Here is a 7,132-nt window from a genome sequence, read left to right on the forward strand (position 1 = left end):
CCTTCTAGTGAATGTGCCAGTGTAAACAACCGCGTCCCCTAGGTCTCTTCCTGCAAACTGCTTCAGAAAGTACCCTGAAATGTAAGCTATGTGCTTGATTGATACGTGATCCACTATGGAAATTCCTGTCCTGAAGTGCAAAATCCATTCAATATCTTGATTAACTGTAATTTCTTATGCACTGTTTTATCCAGGTATGTGCCTTGACAGTGAGACTTTTGTTCTTGAATATGTACCTATTCTGATGTTTACTGAAGGGGTTTGTTTTGTTTTTTTTTGAGGGGAGGGGTTGTTGTTGTTTGTGGTTTGTTTTTTTTAATCCAGACAAATTGGGGAATTTCCTGGTTATGACTAGTACTACAAAGCACAATGACAGTCTCTTTGGTTTTTTTCCTTGCTTATCTTTTTAAAAACAAGAAGTATGAGTCAGAAATGTAGAATATCTTTCATATAGCATACTGGGGTATTTTATATTTACTTTTTTATCCCGCTCTTTCCAAGCTTACCTCTAAAACAAGGAGCCTGTTCTGGTGGGTAGGCAGAATCCAGCTAATAGGTGTTTCCAAATGGAATGGAGGGAATATTTTAGATCTGAGCTGTGCCAATAGGACGTAGATGAAAGGACCTGCTCCAGTCATTGGCAAATCGTAGAGCGGCATCAGTGCTGGCAACAGGTAAGGCTTGCAGCACCAAGCGTGGCGACAGACAGACCTGCAGAGTAAAGCGCTGGTTGAAGGGCGTCTGCCAAGTACCACGTTGTCAGACATGACTGATGCCTGGACTGTGTATGGTATTGTCAGCAGACATGTTGGGACCAACTTTCTGAGACGTTACTGTAAACAGACCACTTTAACTTTATGTTTTTGAGACACGTCACACTCGGCCCCGGGGAGCTGTTGTGCGAGTGTCGTGAAATGAGTCGAGGTCCCGGTGGGAGATGCTTCTTTTGGCTTGTGGTGGATGAGGGATGCATGGCACAGCCTTGAATGCCAAGGTGAAGTCACAGATTGTCCCTGCTGTAAAGAGTTGATGGTTTTTAGTGCCAGTATTTGAATGCACCTGAACACCAATCTTTCTTCATGTGCTGGCTGGTGGGGACAGACCCGTTCTGCTGCTCGCTGGGAAAGCCAGTGCTTTTGCTCCTGCTGTCCTCAAAGAAGTAGTGAGTGACACTTTGTAAGGGGGAAGGGACAGAATTTGCCTTTGAAAGAGGAGTGGTGATGAGCTCCTTGTACTGTGGAGGAAAGTAATACAGCCTTAGACGTTCAGGCTCACCTTAACCTGGGAAGTACTGCATGCTTTGGTTACAGCAGCAGTACAGGTTGCACAAAATTACCTGCTTAGGCAAAATTCTCTGCTGCTAGAGAACAACGCACGCTGCAGCTTCTTCAAGGAACACAGTGTATGGCCTCGAGTTGGGAACTAGGATCCCTTTCTTTCCTGCTCTTGGGTTGACTCCTTTGATCACCTTGGGCAAGTTATGGAATCCTGTGACTTCAGTTTCTTTGCTTGCAAGTGGAAGTGATCGTTAACTCAAAAGGTACCATGATGTCTTGTGATGTTCGTGCTCCACAGTCTGTGTTTGTTAGAGTCGCTGTTTGACTCTCGTGATGGTGAATGTCGTTCTCACATGAGTATCGTTTAGTGTCTCAGCTTTCAGAAGCAGGCAACTTCGTGTAACTTCTGACACTTTTTGTTGAGAGGTGTGAACACCTCCTCCCCCGTTTCCAAGTTACCCTTTGGAAGAAGCAAGCACAGGGAGGTGGGGCATTGCCCAGGGAATTAGGCTGCAGTAAGTCAAGCCAAGGATTGGGGTTAGACTGCTTAACCGTAGCGTTTTAATTGCACAGCCCCTTCATAGTTCTACGCGAAACTGCCTGCAGCATGCTGCCGGTGAGCAGGGGCGTTACTGAACGTTTTCGCTGTGCACCTAACTGCACTGCAAAATACCGTTCTTTTCAGAGGACTTTCATTTCGAGACGTGATGATGCTGGTGTTGTATTGCTGATCCCATGGAATTTGAAGTTAATGTGAGTTATGCCCGTCTCTGCTTTCCAGCCGGTTCCGTTTACAGCCTCACTCGGAGGGGCTCGTCTTTTTAATGCCTTCCAGGGGCCTACGCACATGAGCACGTTAAGCACATGAGGAAGCTGGTGGGACTGTCTCTGCGAATAAATACCTATTTCAGTATTTGTGGAACAGAACTTTAATCCTGGCAATTGTGAACAGTTTTCTTAAAGCATAGGATCGGCTCGGTCACCGTCGTGCCTTGGGGGTACTTCAGCCTAGTCATGGCCACGGCCTTGTACATAGAGAGAAATTTCTTCTAAGAATGTGAATATTCCTAGCTGTAACTAAATTGATTCTTACCCTAGGTTTTTTTTTTTAATAGAAAAATGCTTGTTATTTGTAAAATTCAGAATAAAATATCTGTAATTAACTTTTAAATGAAGTATTCTCGTATTTTTTTTTACATCTTAATGTTTTAAGGTGTTTCATATAACAGAGCTACTTGATCGTTTTTTTTTATGGTCTTGTAGGCTTTGCCTTGATTAATTTTTTATTATATATAATGACTTTTTTTCCCATAATTTTTTTTTTTATATATTTGCTCTGAGCAAAGAAGTGGTCTTACGAACTGGGGCACTGTCTGCGGCTGCAGTCCATGGAAGAGGTGACTGGGAGGGGGGTGCTGGGGCAGCAGTGTGAGCCCCTGCTTCCCCTGCTCCCCGTGGAGAGGCTGCCGTTCCCCGGAATGGTCTGCTGAAGGGTGGTCTTGTGGGTCCTGGAGCATTTTCTAGCTGTCAGCCACACAGAGAACCAGTAATTCAACGTTTACTTAGAAACAGCATTATTGAAGGATTGCAAGGAGTTTCTCTAAGGTGCTGCTTAAATGTTTGTAGCAAAACTGAGTGGGAGTCTTCACGTGGCCCGAGACAAGACGCTGTGCAAACATCATCGCTGGATTTGGTCTCTTGGGTTTTGTGGGGTTCCCCCACACATGCTACCTTAAACTCTGCGCTTGTAGAAAAGCAGAAGGAGCACCAGCAAGGTCAGCTGAGTTTAGTATACTAGTAGGTTTCAGAAACAATCTGGGGACTTTGCCTATGACTGCCTGGTTTTTCTTACTCAGGAATTGGCATTTGGCCCTTCCTGTACATGGTTCACACAGGTCTGGTTTATTTGTAAAGATCTTCACCCATCTTGTGAAGAAACAGCTCCTCTGAGGTTGGAACAACCTCCGCAAGCTAAAGCCTGGGTCACTTCTAATGTATTTTCTTACTTCCTTTTAAATAAATGCGATAAAACAGTAAGGAAGTATGAAGATGAGGTAGTGGAGCAGCAGGAATTTACTCAAGATTTTTACAGAACTAAATATCTGGCTGACTGTCTACAAATAAAGCCCTGCTGTCCGCGGCCTGAATTGCTATTTTTAATCCTTCAGGGAGCGGTGGAGGCAAGGCTGGCGGAAAGGGAGAAGCAGCCCTTATCTAGCAGGACGTCGGCTGGAGAGCTGCTCCCCGGCTTGCTTCCAGGAAGCCCACCCTTGTCTGAAGGGCCCGCCGAGGCGGGAGGTGAGGGCAGGCTTTCCGCTCTCGGACGGGTGCCTGGTGCAGCAGTGTTTGCCCTGGGCGGCACCGGGATGAAAGCTTGGCTGTGGGTTGTTCTATTTTAGAAATTGATTTGTTGTTTGGTTTTTTTTGTTTGTTTGTTTGTTTTTTTAAGAAATGAAGCAGTGCAGAAATCTTGAGACGAGGTGAGAAATGGATAACTTTGATACCTCTCGTGTATTTGGAGAAGTCCAGAACCATGACTCAGGTAAAGCAGGGCTCCAGGTTTTTGGGGAGTTCATGAATACATGGTGAAATACTTCCCTCTCTCTGCATCCATTATTCCGAAGGATTCTTCCCAAGTTCCCTATTTTCCCCTTCAAGCCTGTCAAGGATACAAGCTAAAGCAGTCTTGTAGAGATGCAGGAATGTGAGCTGTGTGCAAGGTGTCACCAGGAGATCTCTTGGCAGCCAGGAACCGATCCGTAGGTCAGGGTCTGAAGCTTCACAGAGCGCGAGTGCCGGATTGACCGCAGTCCCGAGGGGCACGCCTCTAGCATTCAAGTCACCTTTGAAGCAGTGCCTTGGATTCCCAGATCCTTAAGCACTTCTTGGAAACCAGCATAGCCCATGGGACGCTGCACTGGGACTGGGGGCTCCAGGGCTGTTTCCTCGGGAAGTTGCTCTCATTTCCCATGGCTCGATTTTCCCACCTGCAAAATAAGGATTGTGATTCTGCAAGTTTGTAAAACACTCGCGGAGAGCAAGGCATTGTGTCTTAGCCAAATACTGCCCTTCTTCCTTAGTTAAGCTGCTTGTGACCGATTTTAGATAGAAGTCCTTGAAGCTATTTGAAGCGCTGTTAGCGGGAGGTTTCGTGGTTTAGCAGCCAGTCTGGTGTCCCTTGTACTGCATCCTTGTGTGGAAGGGCATATGTCCGAACAGCCGCAGTCCTGCAGACCCTGGGGTGCCCATCACCCGTGACAGCCCAGCCCCAGAGCTGCCAGCAGCCCTTGTGCCATCAGGTCTTGCTGCCCCAGGATCCAAGGCCGTGTCCTGCCCTTAGAGTTCCCCTTCCTTGCAAAAAAAAAAACAAAACCCAACCAACCAAACAAACAAAAACCGAAACACAACAAATCCTTTCAAGAATGTGAAATCCCTAGTGCCTCGAGCAGCTTGTGCACTGGGGTGTTGAGATTTGGAGGCATTCTGCCTGGGAGCAGCATTCTGCAAATCCTTGTGCAGAAACAAGCGCTTCTGAGGAGAAAAAAAAAAACCAAAACCAAAAGCAACAGAGACTGCACTCTGCTGAGCCAGGGCAGTTCCTGGCGATGGATGGCCAGCGCTGTAGGGAGACGGTTTTTCTGCCTCACTTGCACTGCGCATCTTTGGCCTCTTGTGCTAGCAGACCTTACTCCATCAATTCCCTCTTTGCCTGCAAGCATACCTGCCACTCGCTCCTGTGTTGCTTTACTTCGAGGCAAGGTAAATAATAAGAGCGATAAGCAGGAAATGCCCAAGAACACCGAGTGATAAAATTCCTGAAGAAAATCGCTGTAAAGCCTGCAGTCCATAAGCAAGCACTCCCCGTGGCAGCGGCTTGCCTCCTGGAGCAGCCGTGCAGGACTGAAGCAGAGCAGCTGAGGGGATGCGTGGTTCCTGCTAATCGCTCGCGGGAGCCCCGGCTCTTCTCCCCTCGGCCGTGTCGGTGTGGGGAAGCTCTTTCTCTGCTGACTCCCTGCTGGAAGTGAGGTGTCTTAATTGTGACCATCGGAAGGGTTCTTTGACCCTGGGGTGAACCAAGTTAATTTCCTTTTGATTTATTCATTAATTGTCCTTTGCCCTCAGAAATCTTTCAGCTCTGATTGCTTTTTCCAAGCTACCAGAATTCCTACAGCTCCTGCTTACAGTTGCAGAGAGGGGCTGGCCAGGAGCTCTCCCCTTGTACGACGCTGAAGGAGGTCACTCTCCGCATCCCGAGTGCCTCTGCTTCAAGTCCCAAATGGTAAATCACCTGGTGGGGGCCAGCTTCAGAAAATTTCTCCTCCCAAAGGGTTGTTGAACCCAGGGAGGTGTGGGGTCCCCATCCATAGGGGTGTTTAAAAGACGCATGGATGTGGCGCCTGGGGACGTTGTTTGGTGGTGGTCTTGGCAGTGGTGGGTTAACGGTTGGGCTCGATGGTCTTGAAGCTCTTTTCCAACCTAAGTGTGATTTAGATTTCCAACCTAAATGTGACTCTGTGGTCTCCAGGGGTCCTGCTCTCCGGGGAAGGGCTGGGGAGCCTCATGCGAGCCCGGGGAAACACCGCGTGCAGGCAGCTCGGAAAGAAACCGGCTCCCTTCCACCCCGGCTGTGAGCAGCGGCTTCCAGCACCGGTCTCAGGTACCCCCGGCTCCCCCAGCCCGACCCTCGGGTGTCCCCGTCCACCCTCCCCCGACCCCAGCCCCTTCCCCGGGGGGCGGCCGACAGCCGGGGCCGCCCCTCCTCCGCGGGGAAAGGGAAAGTGAAAGCGGAGCGCGGAGCCACTGCGGAGCGGGGCTGCGGACGAGCTGGGCTGGGGGCGCTGGGCCGGAGCATCACCCACTGCCGGGAGCGGCATCATCCCCCCGCCCCGGAGCATCATCCTCCCCGGAGCATCCCTGCCGGAGCGTCCACAGCTGAGCATCCATCCCATCGGAGCATCCTCCCCCCCGGGAGCGGGAGGTAAGCGGCACCTTCGGCCCGTCCCCGGACATCCCCCCCGCGCGCTCAGGGGAAGGGGGACCCCGCGGGGGACGCCAGCGGTGCGGGGAGGGGAGCGGGGCAGGGCGGGTTCAGGATGCCCCGGGAAAGGGCCCGGGGCCGAGCCGGGCGGGCGGCAGCGCCTATGGATCTATAGGTACCCGCCCGCGGAGGAGGATGCGGGGGATGGAGGGGAGCTGAGGCCGGCGGGTCCCTTCTCGGCCTCTCGGCGCTCTCCTCTGCAGCGGGCAGGTGCGGGTTTGGGGGAAAAACCCCCAATTTGGGCGGTGAGAGGGTGGCAGAGTCCCCTCCGTCCCCTCCCTCCACCTCTGCTCTGGGGTCTCGCAGGCTCCCCGCACCCCGGGGCCTGATTTTCCGCCTGCCGGGAGCTCCTGTGGAAGCGGCACCTGGGCAAGTCTGACCTTTCCATTGTATTTGGGGAGTTTTCCTTCGTGCCAGAGGTACCCGGTCTCCACAGGCTGTTGGTGAGCTGCCCATCGCTCCGGTCGTTCTGTTTATCCTGCTAAAGATTCCTGCTTTGGATTTTCCAGTTGTTTATAACTCTGCCAGCTTTAATTGCCTGAGCTGAACATATTCCGTCCTGGATGTCCGCCTCGGCTTGGCTTTCCTTTCTGTGTTTATTTGTTCTGTTCCGGCCAAGAGGGAGGCGAGGGGTGACCCTTGTCCCTCAGATGGCCCTGGTCCTGGTGACCGCTCCTTGGAGCAGCACTCCCGCTCTGCTCCCAGCAAGGAATTTGCAATTGGGAAGGGAGAACAGATTTTTGTGAAGATCTGCTGCCCAAATATAAGTTTATTTAGACAAATTATAACGAGCTATAGGCTTAGTTTCCTGCTGTTC

Source organism: Chlamydotis macqueenii, chromosome 14 (genome assembly GCF_036417535.1).
Source record: "Chlamydotis macqueenii isolate bChlMac1 chromosome 14, bChlMac1.mat, whole genome shotgun sequence".
Classification (NCBI taxonomy): Eukaryota; Metazoa; Chordata; class Aves; order Otidiformes; family Otididae; genus Chlamydotis; species Chlamydotis macqueenii.